Source organism: Callionymus lyra, chromosome 12 (genome assembly GCF_982586985.1).
Source record: "Callionymus lyra chromosome 12, fCalLyr1.hap1.1, whole genome shotgun sequence".
NCBI lineage: Eukaryota > Metazoa > Chordata > Actinopteri > Syngnathiformes > Callionymidae > Callionymus > Callionymus lyra.
Window position 1 is genome coordinate 27,625,229 of NC_141829.1, and position 10,033 is coordinate 27,635,261.

The following is a 10,033-nucleotide window of genomic DNA, read 5'->3' on the forward strand; positions in this document are numbered from 1 at the left end:
AAATTCAGTGGGGAATCCATCTGGACCAGGTGCTTTTACGCTTTGCATTGAGTTTATAGCTAGAGTTATTTCCTCTGTTGTTATTCTGGAGTCTATTACAGATTGTTCTTGTTTATTAATTTGGGGAATTTGTATATTTTCTAAAAAGTCCTCAAGGTTACTATAACATTTTCTGAACTGGTCATTAGTAGTTTGTGGATGTACGGATGTCAAACCCTCAGCTGTATTAATCTCAGAAATGATACGATTTGCTGCCAATTGTTTGATTTGGTGTGATAGTAGTCGACCCACTTTGTTACTGTATTCATAGTAGGTTTGTTTTGTTTTCAGGAGGAGTCTCTCAATTTGGACAGTGGTTAAATTATTATATTTGGCTTGTAATAATTGTCTTTCATTGAATAAGGATGGATTAGGCTGAGATGCACATTTTTTATCTAATTGTAATAATTTCTGTTGTATCTCATTGAGGCGTTTAGTTCTTTCTCTTTTCATATTTGCTGAAAATGAAATCATTTGTCCCCTTAGATAAGCTTTGAGTGCCTCCCAGATCGAAGTGTAGGACATCCCGGGAGTAATATTGATGTCAAGGAAAAAATCCATTTGACCCGAGAGAAAATTTTGAAAGTTTTTGCTTGACAATAAGAGTGGGTCAAGACGCCATGTGCGTTGAGCAGGTACCCTGTCTGGAAATGCTATGTCTAGTTGGAATGGTGCATGATCAGAAATCACAATACTGTGGTATTGGCATTTTGTTACACATGGCAAAATTCTGTTGTCTATCAGAAAAAAGTCTTTCCTCGAAAACGATTGGTGGACGGGTGAAAAAAAAGAATATTGTTTGGTAGTTGGATTTAATTTCCTCCAGGGGTCAGTAAGTGCATAAGATTGTTTAATGAGATTTACTGTGTTTGACGATTTTGATAAATTATTTTGAAGTTTAGTTGAGGATCTATCTAACGTTGGCTCAGGCACGAGATTAAAGTCACCTCCTAAAATGATGTGTATCTGTTAGGATCTGGAATAGTTGCTATTAGTCTAGAGAAGAACTGAGGATCGTCCCAGTTAGGGCCATAAGCATTAACTAGTGCCACATCAGTTCCAGACAATCTACACACTACTATGATATATCTTCCCTTGTTATCAGATATGACATTGGTGAGTTGAAAACAGACTCCTTTTCTTATAAGTATGGCAGCTCCTCTTGACCTATCCCCATAATTAGAGTGATAAATATTTTCTATCCATCCCCTCTTTAACTTTGAGTGTTCTTCTGGACGTAAGTGGGTCTCTTGTAAAAACATTATCTCTCTACCTAATGATTTCAGGTGTGTAAGAGCTTTGTTACGCTTAATAGGATGGTTAACTCCTTTTACGTTCCATCTTATAAAACGTGTTGAACCTAAAGACAGTGGATTGTGACTACTCATATTTTAAAATGGGTGTAAATACATGTGTAACTGTATGGAGTAAACATAAACAAAACAAACAAAAACAACAACAACACATAATGCCCTTGAACAACAGAGAACAACCCCCCACACACACGTGCCAATCTTATCCAAAAAAAAAGGGGAGATCGCACAACCTACCATAAAAGGTATCTGCACTAACATGCTCAGGAAGCTAAAGTTGGCCCCAACAGAACTTGACTTAATACAATTAAGGCACACTTCAATTATAGTATTATTTCTCATAAACATCTAATGACAATAAGAACGACTCACATGATTGGTATTTGAATAACCAGCATCAACAAGGATAAACGAGAACATCAAAATAACATTAACTTGTATTAAACGTGTAGAAAAAGTTGAATCAGTTGCTATAATGTTGTTAAATCACTGTCTCACCGGAATGTCTTCACACGTCACACGTGTCACTTGTCTCCACTGATGTTTTTGTTGACATACTTGCGGAGTAGAAGGATTTCTCCACATTCTTGTACGTGATTCTGAAGCGGGCAGGATAAGCAAATCCGAACTGAACCCAGTCCACTCCACGAAGCTGACTCTTGACCTCATTGAACGCTGCGCCTGCTTTGGCAACACTTGTCGGGTAGTCAGGAAACACTGAGATGCTGACTCTGTCCACACTGATGCGTTGTTTCATCCGAGCGAGTTTCAAAATGTTTGCACAGTCTTGGAAGTAGTGAACACGGGCTATGATCGTGTTTGACCGGCGTCCCTCTGTAGATCCAGGCGGGGAGAGACGTTGAGCTCTGTCCAGGCGCGTCTTTCAGATCAGCGGGCCTTTGATCACAGACTCGGTGTTGCATTCACGGGTCTCCGGTATTCCGACAATCCTTATGTTGTTTCTCTGCGACCTCGCCTCCAAGTCCTCGCATTTATTCTGAAGTTGCATTTAATCCCCGCGAGCCGCTTCACCTTCTTCTTGAGTGTAACGACATCATCCGTGCACGTTGACAAACTTTCTTCCACATCCTTCACCGTAGCTTTCATGGCGGAGAGTTCAGAGGCGATCGTCGACCTGTATTCTTTGAGCTCCGCTCTAGCTGAAACAATATCCGCTCGAATCACCGCCATCTCACTTTCAAACACTGCGCGAACTTCTGTTTGAAGAATTTCCGCTAAATCCTTGCGCACTGAAGATAGTAGTTCCATCTTTAGCGATTCGGTGACCGATGCGTCGGGTGTCGAGACACTCGCTTTCAGGAAAGCAACTTCAAGCTCGAGGCTAAAGACGGGGTTGAAGGCCTCGTGGCTTGAGTCGCTGTTTGCCTACCTTTACCAGCCATTTCGCAGTTTCGATTTTAAGGTATATGGCTTAGCAAAGGTAAAATTCAAAGATTGTCCAAAAAAGTGCGCTGAAAAAATTAGTTTTATATATTCGTTCTGTGGAGCTCCAAAAAACACGTCTAGTCCATTCTATGCTCAGCAGCGCCCCCCTCCTCCAGCAATCTTAATCTTATAGCAGCAAAACGAAGGGCTCGTTCAGGCAGAGCAAGAGTCAGTCCTAACTGTTGGGGTTCACCGTCAACCCAAGCCAGGTTACCCTGGTCTGCTTGTCAGGAATGTGTTCGGTAGCACCAGAGGGACAGGGAGCCAGGATCCAACACGTGAGGAAAGATAGGCCAGGAGGCACCAACCGGTCGAAAAGAAGACCATGGGAAGGAACTAGACTTCAGCAATTTATTGTGTCTTCAGAACACATGAAAGAAACCACTTCAGCGCTGGCCCCACAGACTCAGGCCTCACTGAGTGAAAGCCTGAACTTGTGAGCCCAAATTTATGTTGTTAGCTGGTTTTTGTAGCCTTCAGGGCTTACCTTGGTTCACACACGCAAATGACGTGTTCATTTATGGTATGTGTTTTAATTTGGTTTGTACACAGAGCAGTATCAGCTAACCTTGACCATGAAAAGAGACTAAACAAAGGTTGGAGCCTCACAGCTGCACAAGATGGTATCTGTGGCTCTGGCCTGGCTTGGTAATTTTCCCAAATCCTTTCATAAATATAGTCTTAATCAAAAAGTAAAGTTTTAATATTACTCTTTAACATAGAGAGGGTGTCTTCCATCTAGACCAGGGGTCGGGAACCTTTTTGACTCAGAGAGCCATGAAAGCAAAATATTTGGAAATTTATTTCAGTGAGAGCCATATAAATAATATTCAGATGTAAGAATCTGTGCTTGACACGAATTCAAGCCCTTTTCTTTTGTTCATCATAATCAACAAAGAATTCAGACGGGTTCATCCCTTTCCATGCCTCCATTTCAATATGTCCATCATATTTAAATGAAGCACAAGACTAAAATTTCTCCATTTCTGTGATCATGAAAAAACAAAAACAAATGAAAACATGAATTCAAACTAACAGTTTATATTTGTTAATTTTAAACATGTCTGATATGAATCACACAAGTGTATTAATTATATTTCAGATGAAGTTTAACGAGAATAAAACTGTTCATCAGTAACTTCACATCATCATCGCTTTGTCTGATCGTCTCTGACGTCATTAGAATGTGTGGCTCACCTGCACCTGTTTAACGTGTTTGTGTTTCTGCGTATTCTTATTACATTCGTGAGATAAAGGTAATTTACAAATAGTCATCATGTGATGGTGTATTAATGCAAGTGTGTTTTAAGAACGCGATCACAAAAGGAAAACCAGCATTTGTTGCGCTTTCATTGAAACCTGCAGCTTAACTTTGATGGAACTGACGTCATGTTTCTGTGACTCTCGTAGAGAAGAACCTGAAGCGATCAAACGCGCATTATTTTGTTCGATATATTATTTTAAAAAAAACAAGCTTATAATTCTATATCGTTTTTCTGAATTGCGTAAAATGACTGTCGCACGTTTTGCTCTTTATTCTCGATTCATATGATCTTTTCCGTGCGTTCAGTGGAAGAGGCAGGAGCTCTGATTGGCTGCTGTGCATGTCAATCAAATTTTCCACCAATCGGCACAATAACCATTTGATTGACATGCACAGCAGCCAATCAGAGCTCTCTTTACTATTTTCTTATATCATATTTTATTAAATCACGCGATCTACTCGCAACAGCTTCGCGATCGACCGGTCGATCTGCGAGCCAGATGCAATCATCAAAAGAGCCACACCTGGCTCGCGAGCCATAGGTTCCCGACCCCTGATCTAGACTGAAGCTGGTAGTTGCATCCACAGCAGACGGGCTTGAAAACTGAAGGCCCTGGTATAACTGAGTTTAAGGATTAAAATAAGTATTTTAAATTGTATTGTAAATTCTACTGGCAGCCAATGTCAAGAGGACAGCAATGGGGAAATGTGATCATGCCTCTTAGTCCTAATAAGAACATAAGCTGCAGAGTTCTGAGAGAGTTTTTTGAGCATCCTGACAGAAGAGAGTTACAGTAGGCCAGCCTGGAAAAAGGACTAATGATGTTCTCAGCAGCGTCTGAGGGATTTTTTTAATGTTACAAAGGTGAGAGTAGGCAGTCCATAAGATTGGTTTTATGTGTGAGTTAAATGATAAAGTCCTGGTCACCTCGATTATGTATAGTGTTGCTAACAGCAGGACTTAATCCATTATGAAAGGCTAGATTATAAGTACAGGATTTTCAAGATATTGTGCACCAACTAGTAGAACCCCAGTTTTGGATCATCCAGGATTTAACGTAATACAAGATTGTAGTTATGAGACAGGTATGTGACTGTAAGGGAGTCTGACCGTTCGTCATGCGGTTTGATGCATTTGGAGTGGCATTGTGTTGTACCTGTTTAAACTTTTATATTCACCAGATTAGCAGGTGAAGTTTCAAAATGCTATTTTTACTGTGGTTGAAACCACATCTTTATAGAATGAGATGTACCATAGAGCTGAGCCAGTTGTGTGTATGCCCACTGGCTCACAGACAGCGGCAACAGAGCCGATATGAGGCAAAACTGTTATGTAACAAATCAGCATGCAGTTTAATTTAGGGGATTACTTATCTTTAATTTCCTTGTGTGTCAACCATACTCATTAGCTGGTTTTATCACAGCACTAGAATTAATCAATTAATTCTGGATGACTCAACCTTGAACACAAAAACGCTGTAGCTAAAGAGGCTGACGGTCAAACGCGTTGTATTTAAGCTTGTTGTCCCTTAGTCTCCGACTGAAAAATGCCAGGGGCTGCCACTCCCCTGCCACAAGCTGTTCAACCACAGCTCCACCCGCCACATCCGATGGGTCAGTAGTGAGGGCGATATGTTACTTGGGATGAGCCATGAGTGCCGCATTTCCCACTCAAGTGTCCAGTGTACCTATTCACTGGCTTTCATTAACCTCAGGGCCCCATGAAGTGGCTGTATAAAAATGTAATAAAATAGTTTTAAAAAAATGCACCATACCCAAAAACTCCTGCAGAGATTTGATGGAGAATGGCCAGGGAAAATCTGCCATAACCTGGAATTTTGGTGGCAAAGGAACCACACCGTGAGATGAAATGCGTTGGCCCAAGAAGTCGATCACAGGCAGCCCGAATTGACACTTTGCTGTGTTAACTATCAGACCGTGCCCACCGAGCCGCTGGAAAACCATCCTAAGGTGCAAAAGATGGTCTTCTATTGACAGGCCGGCCACCAAAATTTCATCGAGGTAGATAAATACAATTGTCAGGTCACATACCACCGAATCCATAAACCTCTGGAAGGTATGAGCTTCACCCTTTAAGCCAAAAGACATGCAGGAACTCAAAACAGGGAAACGTCACTGGTTCGCACCGGAACTTGATGATAGCCAAGCACCAGATACACCTTGAAGAAAACTGGCGTACCCACTAAACGACCATAAAATCGTGGATGACAACTGTGGAAGGACCCTGTGCCCAGAGAACCAAGATCACTTGTTTTGGATCATCAAATTTAATTTAAAGTTCACTGTGGAACACAGTTGGGACCCTCATATCTGAGCAACTGAATTAGAGGAACTTGATGAAGAGAACAAACTTTTTATTTTTTGACGTACTGAATGCCTTTTTGTATTTTGTTCTTATGAGCCATCCTAATTTATGAATGTTTCTTGTTAAGCATTGTCTATGTTAATGTATGTCTTGCACTTTAAATATATGTGGTACCACTCATTCGGGTTCATCTCCTTACTTTCCACTCCTAACTATTTCAATCTTCTGAGCCTAGCCCAAATTATTGTTGTAGTTCATGTTCATTTAATATACGGGGAGTCTCATGCTACAATTAGCACACAGAAAATCTGCATCAATATTGGGAACTGTTATTGAAGCTATCAGAAAGTCAAAATTGAAAGACGCAGTAACTGACATAGTTCCAAAAGTCTCTATGGAAGACCCGTTGGCAGTGACGGTCCGCAGCCACTGGATGACAAGTCTGTCTTAATCGGGGGAAGGAAGCTCTTCTGAGAATCGGATTCCGTCAGAAACGTCTGTTCGACAGTGAATCCTTCAAGAACAGCAGCTCCTCTTCCTTGCCAGAATCCACGGCCGATATTGAGTACTGGCTCTCTCATTTCCAGACGGTCCGAAAGTGCAGGGGGAAACATAGCGACTAGCCCTCTCACCGAAATGCTGATGGAAGAAACATAGTCCGCTTCACCGTCGTCAAGTTGAGCCGCCTCCCACCTCCGCCGGCTCTGCTGACACACTGTGCACAGAGACGCATCTGAAAGTTAGCAGGACTTGAAAATGAAAAAGTAGGAAAAGATGGAAAAGTGCTTCGATGTGCTCGAACCACGGAGCAGGACCGCTGTGCCAAAACTCTGGAAGCCTGACGGCCACGAGAGTTGGGGTGCTGTAGCTGATTAAAGTGAAGCTGCAGAATGAAAGCAGCTGAGATCATGTGATCGGAGTGATCTCTTTAAAAAACACACTTGTATAAATAAAATGTCACATGATTTGTTCATTTATCATTTGTACACAAAACGATTTTATTTTATAAATGTAATAAGGAATCAGCACTTTAAATGACTGATTTACAATTTAATTCTTGTTAAACACATTTTGAGACGTTTCAAATAAGCCTAAACTGAAGAACTTCCAAACCACGTATCATATTTGAAGGTAGTGGTAGTCTGCCAGTGCTGCTCTTGTTTACGAATGAAATGACAGCTCAAGCAAAACTGTGTTTCCCGGACACACAAGAGTCCCGAATATTAAAGGTGCTCCACTAATTAGGCTGTGAATAACTGGAGGACAACTGACAGACTTAAGAGAATCACAATTTTTACTGGTAATGTCAGTATACTTATAGTAGAGAGTCAATTAGTAAGACATACAAAACACCTACTTTTTTTACAAAAGCATGCCTTAAAGGGCAACTAATGTGAAAACCCAACACTCTTGACTTACTCACATGTTTCAAATGTTGAAATCTTCCTCTCAAAAATGCAGTCTCAACATGATGTTGCTACGTTTTGAAGTTATTACTTATTCCCCATCTGAAGTCTCACAGAACGAGAAGTTACGAGAACGGAGCCCATTATATCATAATAATGGGCTCCGCTCCTGCTGCAGCAGCGAAGAATAGGATGTTTATTTCTGTATACAATCCCTTGGAGGTGGAGACTTCTCGGGATTGATGCATTTTAGTGGAGGAGTTGTCTATTCAGTTGGCTGAAACTAAATAAGAGGCAAGGACTTGAGATGAAGTGTGGCTCCACAGAGGGACAGCAGCTCTGGCTGAATGCTGACAATGCAACAATGCCATCTAGTGTGGATTAACGGCACATACGTTCACTTATCAAAGAGAAGCAGAAGAGAAAAGATAAAATAAGTCACATTATTTTATTTTTTAAAACAACCTCTGCCTTACCTTCCACTTCCTGAATTTCAGTGATGGAAATGTTCATTGTAATAAAGTAATTCAGAAAATTCAATTTTTCCCACCGTAGTCATTATTCCATTAACTGAAATGCTCTCTGAAAGAACCTCCCCTCTCGACAGCCATCACTAATCATTATTGTATCTTAGTGTAATTGCCCTCCCCCTATTGCGCCTCCACTCTTGGGCATGCTAGTGGGAATTTCTCTGGACGACAGAGTGATAGAGAGAGAGGGAGTGTGTGCCTTATGCAAACCTAGCTCATTTCCACCGCCAATCAAATTACCTGACCCAGCATACATACATCACTGCCAAACTGTTTATTAAACAAAAAGCCATGATCAAATTATTAATGACAGAGATTAATTAAGGCCCCAGTCAAGCACATACACTATTGCGCAGTGTGTGCATAGTGGGTGGAAAAAAAAGTACTGAAAACATTTGCAGAAAAACACTTTTCTTTTGTAAAGTTCAAGTGCAATGATGCATGTTCTTTCTGTTAAGTTATGCTTTAAGTATGGTTGAAGTGGTATTTATGATTATAACCAAAATATTAAGGGACGTTCTTTTAACTAAAGCGCTGCCTCTCACAATTGCCCGATATTATGTAAATGTTTGCATTAAATGCAAACACAGAAGGTCAGTGTGTTTTTCAAGCAGACCTTCTTGTTTGTATTGATTACTTGATTGATAAATCCTTTTTTCTTCCCACTTTGGGTAAGTTTGAGCACATACAGCAGTTCACAATAAAGATTAGAAAGGATGAATGAACACTATATTAAGACATAGAGTACACATATGAAACATATGGCAGTGAATCTCCCTGACCATCAGACTACACAATAGACGAAGGTTGATGCCACCGTAGAGCCACAGAGGGCCCACAGGAGTGCTCTGTTCAGCCCAAAGAACCTCAGCAGTAACAATCTGTTCTGCAGTTCTTGTTGAAGAGAGCATTACGGGTTAACACCCAGGTACTTATAGGAGGAGACCCTCTTAATGACTGTTTCCTGGGTGTTCACTGGTGCAGGTAGAAAACATTGGTTTCTACAGAAATAAACAGCAATAGCAAATCATTTTGGCAAAATGTTCCCAAAATGCAGCGTTGGGCAAGTTACTTTAAAATAGTAACTTAGTTACATTACTAGTTGCTTCTTTTAGCTTGTTTACTTTAGGTCACTTGTTACTTTCTTAATTTTCTGATTGATTACACAAACCTATTAAATAAAAAAATACAATTACAAAATATTTTATTGAAAAAAACAATAACATGTAAAGGAAAATAACAAACAATATAGTACAATACAGTTATAACGACAGATCACATTTTTTTAAACGTGAGGCGGCAAGTGGCAGTCATTATGCGCTCACGAACAAAACTCTATGACCAAAACCCTGCCTTCTCTACAGTCTCCATAAATGTGCTAGCTGCAGTAGGACAGCGCCTTTAATATTGCCAGAAACGCTCCGCCGCTAGTGTCCATGTTTACCTCAGCAAACAATAAACGCACTTGCTGTGTTTTTTTTAACAAAAATAAAGAGCAAAAAAATAGAGCATGAAGCTCTGCAGTCTGAACGTGGATTAAATTTCCAGCCTAGACCTAAACTATACAATAACTAATGCTAGCTCAGAAATAGTCTCAAGTTTCCAAATCTCTCACTTTAATTACAAAATGAGTATTATTACAATTTCAAAATATATATATACTGTATTTAGTGTTATATACACACTCAACATTACAACATGTAGTCCAT